At 49.7% G+C, this 11,656-nt stretch overlaps 1 pseudogene; it reads right to left on the reverse strand.

Moving 5' to 3' along the window:
* Window positions 1–610: 610 nt before the first annotated feature.
* Window positions 611–11,446, reverse strand: LOC139275656 (sorting nexin-18-like; annotated as a pseudogene).
* Window positions 11,447–11,656: the final 210 nt, after the last annotated feature.

An 11,656-nucleotide genomic window follows, 5' to 3' on the forward strand; every position in this document is an offset into this window, starting at 1 on the left:
CAGCTAATCTCTTTTAGTGGAGTTGGTTGAGGGATAAATGTTGGCCAGGAGACCTGGAGAACTCCCTCGCTCTTTGAATAGTGCCATGGGTCGTTTACATCCATCTTGAGTATGCAGGTGGGGGTCACATTTTAACATCTCATTCAAACGATGGCACCCCTTGACAGTGCAGCCCTCCCTCAGTACTGTCAGTGAAGCGGTAACCGAGATTAGGTGCTCAAATCTCAGGAGTGGGACTTGAACTCATGTGCTACTACTGAATTCAGGCATGTAGCTAATTGTCTGTCCATAGGGCAGATTTGAAAGAGTAAGAGAAAATATGAGATAAGTCAAGAATTAAGTAATGCCAAGTTCTAGAGGCCTACATACTATAGGAGAAAGACTGAGGGATGCAAGGAGTTGAACAGTTTTGAGGTCTGGGAGAGAGTAAGTTAGAGGAGGAGGTAGTGTGATGAACCTTGGGATCAACATCATGGAAGTACAGGAAGGAGGGGCGATCAATTCAAACACTCTCTGGCCTAGAACTTCGGGTCATTAGCGCCCCCCGTTAGCATCACCGGGGGGCGCTACAGGACGCAATGACTATTCGCAGTATCGTTAATGACTCCTGTTAAATTCCGTTTAGCGGCTGCAGTAACCCGTAGCGCCCACTCCACTGCACCGGTGATGACATCATCGCCGTGCGCGGTGCCCCGTTATCACCCCAGCCCCTAACTTGGGCGATGCTAGCAATAGCTTCAGGGGACGTGTACTGGGCTGCCGGCCGCTCGTGGGGCGATAGGAAAAGGGGAGGCGGCGAACCTTGGAAAACAAATTCCGATGATTTTTGTCGAGCGCTTTGCACGCAGTGTCCATGCCGCGATCGGTCAGTTCAGCACTCTGCTGCTGGCGAGGCACCCCCGCTCCCTGGTGGTCCGTGCAGTGCAGAGTTTGCAGCTTGGGCCCTTCCCTGTTATGAAGGGAACAGCCCTCCCTACACGGCAGTGCTATGCGGCCCAGTGCGTATCGCTACGCCCGCTCCCGATCTGTCCGTCCCGCTAGTGCCCCAGAAAGGAAGTGGGGGTGCGTTATTTTGCGCTCCACTTCCATTCGGGGGCGGTAACCCCAATTTAGCGAGTGGGGCGGGACTTCAGTGCCTGGTGCAAAAGGTACCGCCCCCTTGGTGAGGCGCAACGGAATTTTTCCCCGAGTGTGTTTCTTGGTCTCTTTTCATAATTTCTGTAACCTTTAACTGCAGTGACAAAAAATATTCAGTACTTGTTGGATTACTTCTTGCTGGCCAAGTATACACAGGGTTAAAGTTAAATACTGTGAGGTGGTTTTTCACGCTGCGGAGAATATACGTCCACTATGCACCTCAGGACAAGGCAGGGCTGTGCATAATTCAGCAAGGCCCTGGTCAGCATGTTTGATTGCCGCCATTGTACTTGTATGGGGATCCATCTAACGGGGCATTCCGTGTTGGGCCCAGACCAAGGAGTCAAACCACCCCATTCGATTCAAACATTCCAGTCATTTAAAGTAGTGCGCTCAAACATTTAAAGTAGTGGGTTGCATTGACAGTTGTCCTGAGGTGAAGAAGTGAGTCAGATTGTGAGGGCAACAGAAACATGATCCTTCGCAGTCCCTTTGGCAGACAGCAGCTTCTGATTGTGGGCTCCTGTTTGGCCACCTGAGCCCAGCTCACCAGGCAGTCTGAATCCAACAGCGATACAGGGCGCATCAGAGGTGGTAACACACAGCCACGTAAGAAGTAGAGATCTTTCAATCGCTAATATTATGTTGCTAGCTGGTGCACTAAAAGGATCTTTATTGGTTGAGAATAGTAAAGTTTGTAATTACTGTGGATAAATTCTGTGTGTGTTGAGGACTGTTCATTTACCTGTTTAATGTTCAATCAATTTGTGTGGTGTTTTATCGACTGAGTCTCGGTCTGATTGAATGTTCACTCTACTCATCATCCAAAGTCAAGGAGATTGGATGGTGGCTCATAATATATTCAGTTGGAAGGAGTCGACCATCAAGGGTTCTCCTCCATCCCTGGGTCTCACTACATTTATCTGGGTATTGGGCAGTAAAGCACAATCTGCTCTGGAGTGACACAAAGTCTGTGCACAGGGCTAGTTTGTGACACGGAGCCCAAGGAGAATATCTAATATCACCAATCACCCCTGTGCTCGCTGAACTACATTGACTCCCAGTTAAGCAACGCCTCGATTTCAAAATTCTCATCCTTGTTTTCAAATCCCTCTATGGACTCACCCCTCCCTATCTCTGTAACCTCCTCCAGCCCAACAACCCCCCCCTCCCCCGAAACATCTGTGCTCCTCTAATTCTGCCATCTTGAGCATCCCTGATTATACCGCTCAACCATTGGTAGCTGTGCCTTCTGTTGCCCAGGCCCCATGCTCTGGAATTCCCTGTCTAAACCTCTCCGCCTTGCTACCTCTCTTTCCTCCTTCAAGATGCTCCTTAAAACATATCTCTTTGACCAAAATTTTGGTCACCTGCGCTAATTTCTACCTATGCGGCTCGGTGTCAAATTTTTTATCACATACTTTTCCTGATGCGCACGTGAGACTCACATCGGAGAGATCAAAAATAATTCCACGAGTTTGACAACATGCTGATGACCTCACAAGTTCAGCTTCCCCTGATTCTTTTAGCCTACAATCACTTCAAAAATTGGAAACATCTTTGACTGAAAATACAAAACACAGTAAGAAAGGTAAAAAACAACATGAATTTATATAGCGCCTTTAACGTAGTAAAACGTCCCATGGCGCTTCACAGACTCGATGTCAAATTTTTATCGCATAATACTCCTACATTAAAGGCGCTATACAAATACAAGTTGTTGTTGTTGTTAAAAACTGCAAAAAGTAACAAGTACCAGAGTGCCAACATGTCTGTACCAGTGGCACTGCGCATAGGACTTGTACAAGTTACCTGTAAATCTGCTTGGGACAAGCCCATATAAAAGTACAGCGTGTACAGAATCTCCATCCCACAGTCATGGCATCTCCTTCCCAAATCCCTTGGAATAACAGTATTTCATAAGAACATAAGAATTAGGAGCAGGAGTAGGTCATTCGGCCTCTCGAGCCTGCTCCGCCATTCAATAAGATCAAGGTTGATCTACCTCAACTTCTTCCCGCACTATCCCCATATCTCTTAATTCCCTTAGTTCTCAAAAATTTATCGACCTCTGTCTTGAATATACTCAACGACTGAGCATCCACTGCTCTCTGGGGTAGAGAATTCCAAAGATTCACAACCCTTTGACTGAAGAAATTTCTCCTCATCTCAGTCCAAAATGACTTGCCCCTAATTCTGAGACTATGACCCGTGTTCTAGACTCCCCAGCCAAGGGAAACTTCTTCTCAGCATTAATCCTGTCAAGCCTTGTAAGAATTTTATATGTTTCAATTAGATCACCTCTCATTCTTCTAAACTCTAGGGAATACAGATCTAGTCTACTCACACTCTCCTCATGGGGCAATCCCTTTATCCCAGGAACCAGTCTAGTGAACCTTCGTTGCGCTCCCTCGAAGGCAAGCCTGTCTTTCCTCAGGTAAAGAGACCAGAACTGCACACAGTACTCCAAGTGTGGCCGCACCAATGCCCTGTATAATTAAAATAAGACTTCTTCTAATTCCTTTGTAACAATAGCTAACAAGACTATTTGCTTTCTTAATTGCTTGCTGTACCTGCATGTTAACTTTCAGTGATTCATGTACAAGGACACCCAGGTCCCTCTGAGTACAAACTTTTCCCAATCTCTCACCATCCAGAAAATATTCTGCTTTTTTGTTTTTCCAACCAAAGTGGATAACTTCACACTTCCCCACATTGTATTCCATTTGCCATGTTCTTGCCCACTCAGTCAACCTGCTATATCTCCCTGCAGCCTCCTTGTGTCCTCCTCACAGCTTGCTTTACCACCTAACTTTGTACCATCAGCAAACTTGGATACTGTTATATATGTACACTATAGATATACTCTCTGTGTAATCACTGTATAGTTGCATAAGATGGAGACTTGTTTACTGGAGGTACCATCAATAAGGTTCACACTGTATACACTATACTGGAACCACCAGAGGGTGCAATTGGTGGAGGTCCAGGGGTCACCTGTACACCACAAGTACCCAGGTATCAAAGGGAGTCCACAATGTGGTATCCTCACTCTGGAGTTATATTAAATGGACTAAGGTCACTACAGTTCAAATGCAATACTTTGCCTCGTGGAGTCATTATCAGAGCATCTAAAGGCATAACAGGTACGTTACTCTCAGTCTCTTCCTCCATGTCATCAATATAGATTGTGAATAGCTGGGCCCCAAGCACCGATCTTTGCATACCCCGCTAGTTGCGGCTGGCCAATCCGGGAAAGTCCCGTTTATTCCTACTCTCTGTTTTCATCCAGGGGGTTTGAGCACCCAGTCAAGCTAATTGCCAGCTATATGCCTACCCAGGTAAGTGCTGCTGGTTGTGGGAGTATTTGTTAAGGAGCCATCATTCTGTTTTCTGCACATCATGCTGAAGAAACAGGAATGAAAGAGCCCAGTGTCCTCAGCAGGAGAGCAGCACTGCAGCGCCACCCTGTGTCCAGAATGTCACAATACACCAACACAGTCCATGATTATAATTTAAGGCATGGAAACCCTTATTGCTTCTGGGATTCTCCCACTCCATTACGTAACTTTGACAGTATTTTGGGGGCATTGTCTAAGAATAAGGGATTGTTCGTTTAGAATTGAGATGGGGAGGAATTTCTTCTCTCAGAGGGCATAAATCTGTGGAATTCTCTGCCCCAGAGAGCTGTGGTGGCTGGGTCACTGAATATATTTAAGGTGGAAATCGACAGATTTTTGAACGATAAGGGAGTGAAGGGTTATGGAGAGTGGGCAGGGAAGTGGAGCTGAGTCCATGATCAGATCAGCCATGATCTTATTAAATGGCGGAGCACGCTTGAGGGGCCAAATGGCCGGCTCCTGCTCCTATTTCTTATGTTCTTATGTTTGGCACAAACCTCAGTTATGGCAGGGGAATGGGAGAAGCTGAATGGAAATTCAACAGCAAATATATATAGCGCCATTAACGTAACAAAGGCACTTCACAGGAGCTTTACCAAACACAATTTGACACTGAGCCACATAAGGAGATATTAGGTCAGGTGATCAAAAGCTTGGTCAAAGAGGTAGGTTTAATGAGAGTCTTAAAGAAGGAGTGAGAGAGGTAGAGAGGCGGACAGATTTAGGGAGGGAATTTCCAAAATTTAAGGTCTAGGCAGCTGAAGATACGAACCCCAATGATGGAGCGATTAAAATCGGGGATGCTCAAGAGGCCAGAATTGGAGGAGCACAGAGATCTTGGAAGATTGTAGGGCTGGAGGAAGTTACAGAGATAGGGAGGCCATTGAGGGATTTGAATGCAAGGATGAGAATTTTAAATTCACTCCCTTAGTAACCGATGTCTTTGAGCAGGGGTCCCTGACTACCGAGCAGGATCAGATATTCCGAATGTTTTCTACTCCCTGGTGTAAGAATGTATCTTTGCGTTCACTGTATTGTTTGCTGTAAGAATCTGTAAAACTTGACAAAAATGGCAAAACTTGACCAAAGATTTAACCAGCATGCTTTGCGAGGCCAGGAGACGAGTTGCTGCGAAGCTGTCTGATCAAAAGAAACTGCTGAACTCTGCAGGCTGCCTTTCTCACAGATAGAAGGAGTAACCGACCTTAGACAGACGGTGGAGATATCCCGAGAAATTGATAAGACCATCTGTGGACAATGAGGTTTTTTGCGGATATTTAAGTAAACATTTAATTAACTGAGTTTTAATGGAAAAAAAAACAACTGCCAGTCTAAAGTGGGCAAGTGACCAAGACTTTAGGTATAAACCGAGCTGCGAAAAGACACACGTTACTGCAGTCAAGAGAGAGAGGGCAACTTAATCAGTTGCCAGTTAAAGTCATGTGTCTAGCCATCAACAAACCGACCACTCGCAGGTGTCAAAGGTTTTGGGGAGCGGGCAGGGAAGTGGAGTTGAGGCCAAGATCAGATCAGCCGTGGTGCTATTAAATGGCGGAGCAGGCTCAAGGGGTCAAATGGCCTACTCCTGCTCCTATTTCTTATGTTCTTATGAATTCGATGTTTGCTTATCATCACATGATCTGAGAGTACGGGGATATTACTGTGTGCGGAAGTATAATCAGGGCTATTATATGCTACAGTTCTGTGTGACCTTATTTGTATTTCCCTGCTGTCTTTAGATAAAAGAAGTTTTGTTTTACTGCAGTGTCACCGATGGTCCCCAGCGGAGGGTCTGGTGTGGCCCAGAGGCTTTTCTGTTGTTTGTTGTGTGGGTCTGAACTTTGGAAACTGTCGGATGGGGCAAGGTGGGGCTACCGTAGTCCTACAGGCGGACGGGGGAGGGGTGGTTCTACCACGACTTGGATTCTGGCCCATAGATTCTGAGACCTGTTGCGGTGCTCCTGATGCCAGCCAAATCTACAGAGACCAGATCTGTGCCACACCTCACAGGACAGTCCCCCACTGGAGCACAGTATTCTGCGTATATTCAACACTCAACATTCAATCCTCTTTTGAAGCCTCCTTTTTGATCAACGATTCCACGTTGCCCTGGCCATAGTTGCTGCTGATGCTGGTTTGCCGTGTTTTACTGTCGTGTCACCGATGGTCCTCAGCAGAGGGTCTGGTGTGGTCCACAGAGACTCTGGAGCCAATCCTCGGACCTTCAGATACAAATTCAGAATCCCAAGAAAACCTATTGATCTACAATACTGGGAGGAAGATTTCTCTTGTGCACAATGCGTCGCAAAATTGTAAATACATTTCTACAGGAACAGGTTTCAGTTTTCATTGCACGCAGCGATTGAACTTGCGCCATTCTTTGGACTGAGCTGGACTGCCTGTGTCTGAGTGCCACCTGCTGGACTATATGTGGTATAACTACCAGCCAGTGCTGTAACCCTTTCTCACCATTTCCAGCTCACTCCTGTGTCATCATCATAGGCAGTCCCTCGGGATCGAGGAAGACTTGCTTCCACTCCTGAAGTGAGTTCTTTGGTGGCTGAACAGTCCAATACAAAAGCCACAGACCCTGTCACAGATGGGACAGATAGTCGTTAAGGGAAGGGGTGGGTGGGACAGGTTTGCCACACGCTCTTTCCGCTGCCTGCGCTTGATTTCTGCAGGCTCTCAGCGATGAGACTCAAGATGCTCAGCACCCTCTCCGATGCACTTCCTCCACTTCGGGCGGTCTTTGGCCAGGGACTCCCAGGTGTCAGTGGGGATGTCGCAGTTTATCAGGGAGATTCTGAGGGTGTCCTTGTAACGTTTCTGCTGCCCACCTTTGGCTCGTTTGCCGTGAAGGAGTTCCGAGTAGAGCGTTTGCTTTGGGAGTCTCGTGTCTGTGTGAAGGCACCTAACTCTTCATAGGAATTTAACCTAAAAAAGGAGCCTGATCCTAAGGGTGCAGGGAGCAGTGGCGTAACTAATACTGCGGCATTGGGGCCCTCACCTGAAGGGGGGCCCACCACCTGCTTCCTCGCGAACTCGTTGGCGGTGTGGTTCAGCTGGAAAACGCTCTCGTCCGTCCGCTTGGTGAAAGTTTTGAACCCGTCGACTCTGCTCTCCCCCCTCCTGTAGGTCGAGGGGGCTCTGCGGGTAGCTGAGCATCAGGAAGAAGTTGTCCCCCACCATGTCGTCCTTCTCGGCTTTCCTCTTGCCCTGCTTCCAAGCCTTCTCGCCGTTGCGGGTGAGGAGGTGCTGGAAGGTGTCGCAGTGGGCCAGCACTGGGTGGCTCGTCATGTGGATCATCCACAGGGTCAGCCCTTTCTTCCGCTTGGAGATGAAGTCCTCCTGGAAGCGGCCGGTGGTTTGCTTCTCGGGGACGTGGGGCACCGAGATGACGGGGAACTTCTCCACAAGCCGGCCGAACAGCCATTCGAAGTGTTTGTAGCGCCGGGTTCTCCTGCCACTCGGGGCCGTGCGGGCCGGCCGCCACGAAGATCTTGTCACCGTCCTTGACGAAGCCGGCCGCCTCACCCAGGATGAACGCCTCGCCGCTCGACTTGGTGAAGGTGGAGAATGGTTGAGGTCCTTGCTGACCGTGGCCGTGCTCTTGGAGGAGGAGGCGGTGGCCGAGGAGGAGGAGGACACCGACCCCCCGACATAAGAACATAAGAACATAAGAATTAGGAACAGGAGTAGGCCATCTAGCCCCTCGAGCCTGCTCCGCCATTCAATAAGATCATGGCTGATCTGGTCGTGGACTCAGCTCCACTTACCCGCCCTCTCCCCATAACCCTTAATTCCCTTATTGCTTAAAAATCTATCTATCTTTGACTTGAAAACATTCAATGAGCCAGCCTCAACTGCTTCCTTGGGCAGAGAATTCCACAGATTCACAACCCTCTGGGAGAAGAAATTCTTTCTCAACTCGGTTTTAATTTGACTCCTCCGTATTTTGAGGCTGTGCCCCCTAGTTCTAGTCTCCCCCACCAATGGAAACAACCTCTCTGCCTCTATCTTGTCTATCCCTTTCATGATTTTAAAAGTTTCTATAAGATCACCCCTCATCCTTCTGAACTCCAAGGAGTAAAGACCCAGTCTACTCAATCTATCATCATAAGGTAACCCCCTCATTTCTCGAATCAGCCTAGTGAATCATCTCTGTACCCCTTCCAAAGCTAGTATATCCTTCCTTAAGTAAGGTGACCAAAACTGCACGCAGTACTCCAGGTGCGGCCTTACCAATACCTTATATAGTTGCAGCAACACCTCCCTGCTTTTGTACTCCATACCTTTCGCAATGAAGGCCAACATTCCATTTGCCTTCCTGATTATCTGCTGCACCTGCAAACTAACCTTTTGGGATTCATGCACAAGGAGACGGAATTCCTCATCGGCGCCAAACCCCGGAACCTCCCTCAAGGGCCGGCGCCTCACAACTTGAGCTGCCTCGGGGAAATCCCCTCCGTGCCTTTCAGTTCCGCGCGGAGGGGTTTCCTGTACGGGCTGCTCCTGCACACTCTCAACTTTGCCATCCTCGCCGGCCGTCCGGACACGCCATGGCGTACCATCTTGCCGTCCGGAGGAGGCGGGGGTCCCCGATGGAGAGCACTCTACGCAGGGGTCCTCCCACTATTCATCGGGGACTTGGCCTGGAGGGTGGTGCACGGAGCAGTGCCGTGCAACAAATTTTTAAGCCGGTTCACGGACTCCCAGGCCGCCTGCAATTTCTGCGGTCTGGAAGAGTCCGTGTTCCATGTTTTTATGGAATGCACAAGGTTGCAGCCCCTGTTTTATTATTTGAAGGGGCTGCTCCTGAAATTCTGGCTGCACTTCAGTTCCACTCTCCTGATCTTTGGGCACCCTGTGCGGAGGGGAGCGGGTAGGTCCGAAGGCCTCCTCGTAGGACTGCTCCTGGGCACGGCCAAGGGTGCCATCAGCCGGTCCAGGCAGCGGGCGGTCGAGGGGGTCCTTCAACCTGACTGCCTGCCTCTCTTCCGCTCTTACATCCGGTCCAGGGTGTCCTTGGAGATGGAGCACGCGGTGTCCACCGGTACGCTCGCGGCCTTCCGCGAGAGGTGGGCACCAGACTGGAGTGCATCATCACGCCCGGCAACCAAATTTTAATGTGATTTTACGTTTTAAAGTTTAATTTGTTTTAATTGCCGGTGCTTTTAGTGTCCCCCTTCCCTTTTATAGGGGGCACGGGGGAAAAATTGTGATTTTAGCGCCCGGAAAAAAAAAACCACAAAAAAAGGAAAAAAAAGGGGCCTTGAAAATGTCGGCCGTGTCACCCAGGCGGGTGGCACGGTTTAATGTTTATGTTTTTTTTTCAGGTAAACTCAAAAGAGTTTCATGCACAAGGACCCCCAGGTCCCTCTGCACCACAGCATGTTGTAATTTCTCCCCATTCAAATAATATTCCCTTTTACTGTTTTTTCCCCAAGGTGGATGACCTCACACTTTCCGACATTGTATTCCATCTGCCAAACCTTAGCCCATTCGCTTAACCTATCCAAATCTCCTTGCAGCATCTCAGAGTCCTCCATACAACCCGCTTTCCCACTAATCTTAGTGTCATCTGCAAATTTTGTTGCACTACACTCTGTCCCCTCCTCTAGGTCATCTATGTATATTGCAAACAGTTGTGGTCCCAGTACTGATCCCTGTGGCACACCACTAACCACTGATTTCCAACCGGAAAAGGACCCATTTATCCCGACTCTCTGCTTTCTGTTCGCCAGCCAATTCTCTATCCATGCTAATACATTTCCTCTGACTCCGCGTACCTTTATCTTCTGCAGTAACCTTTTGTGTGGCACCTTATCGAATGCCTTTTGGAAATCTAAATACACCACATCCATCGGTACACCTCTATCCACCATGCTCGTTATATCCTCAAAGAATTCCAGTAAGTTAGTTAAACATGATTTCCCTTTCATGAATCCATGCTGCGTCTGCTTGATTGCACTATTCCTATCTAGATGTCCCACTATTTCTTCCTTAATGATAGTTTCAAGCATTTTCCCCACTACAGAGGTTAAACTAACCGGCCTATAGTCTGCCCCCTTTTTTAAACAGAGGCGTTACATTAGCTGCTTTCCAATCCGCTGGTACCTCCCCAGAGTCCAGAGAATTTTGGTAGATTATAACAAATGCATCTGCTATAACTTCCGCCATCTCTTTTAATACCCTGGGATGCATTTCATCAGGACCAGGGGACTTGTCTACCTTGAGTCCCATTAGCCTGTCCAGCACTACCACCTAGTGATAGTGATTGTCTCAAGGTCCTCCCTTCCCACATTCCTATGACCAGCAATTTTTGGCATTCCGGCCGCCAGACCCGTGCTCACTCGATAACGGCCCGTCCCGTCGAAACCTGAGAACCCACCGCCTCCCCTGCTCCCACCGCACCCAGACAGCGGCTCGTCCGTCACGGTTGAGTTGTTGTCCCGGTCATCGTCATCGCTGCTGCCCGACACCTGGTGCTGCAGCCCTGCCAGGACCAGCCCCCACCCCCCCCCCCCCCGAGTCTGCCGCCCGTTTGGGCGAGAGGCGGGGGCAGGAGGTGTTGGCGGCAGGGCAGGCCGGCAGGGGGAAGCCGCTGGGGGTCTGAGGCTGAGGCGGCGCGGGGCTGTCGTAGCCGCCGGTCGGCACGTTGGCATAGCGGGAGGCTCGGCAGCGGCGGCACAGACACTGAGCGCTGCGTCGCCCCTGCTCCTGGCCCGCAGGATCTGCACGTACGAGGCCGGGAAGAGGCCCCTCTGGCTGTGGCTGTTGGCCTCCTCCAGCCAGCCCTCGATGTCGTGCTTGCTGTACACAGTCAGCACCTTGTCCTCCCGCACCGAGATCTCACCCACATTCTCGCTCTGGCAATCGTACAGAGCCCGAGCCTGGAGTACCATCGTCCCGCTGTTCGCACCCGGCTCAGCTCCGCTCCCGGACTTAGCAGTAACCCCCCCACCCCATAAATCCTCCCTCACACCGGTCCCGTTCCCCCTCACACCAGCTCCCCTAGACCCTGAACTCCCTCCAGCCCCCCGGACCCCCCCTTCGCTCGAGGGGTGGCTGCACGGGGTCTTCCCTGGCCGGCTGCACTTTTCCCGTCGTTCTGT

This window comes from Pristiophorus japonicus, chromosome 11 (assembly GCF_044704955.1).
Source record: "Pristiophorus japonicus isolate sPriJap1 chromosome 11, sPriJap1.hap1, whole genome shotgun sequence".
NCBI classification, from domain to species: Eukaryota; Metazoa; Chordata; class Chondrichthyes; family Pristiophoridae; genus Pristiophorus; species Pristiophorus japonicus.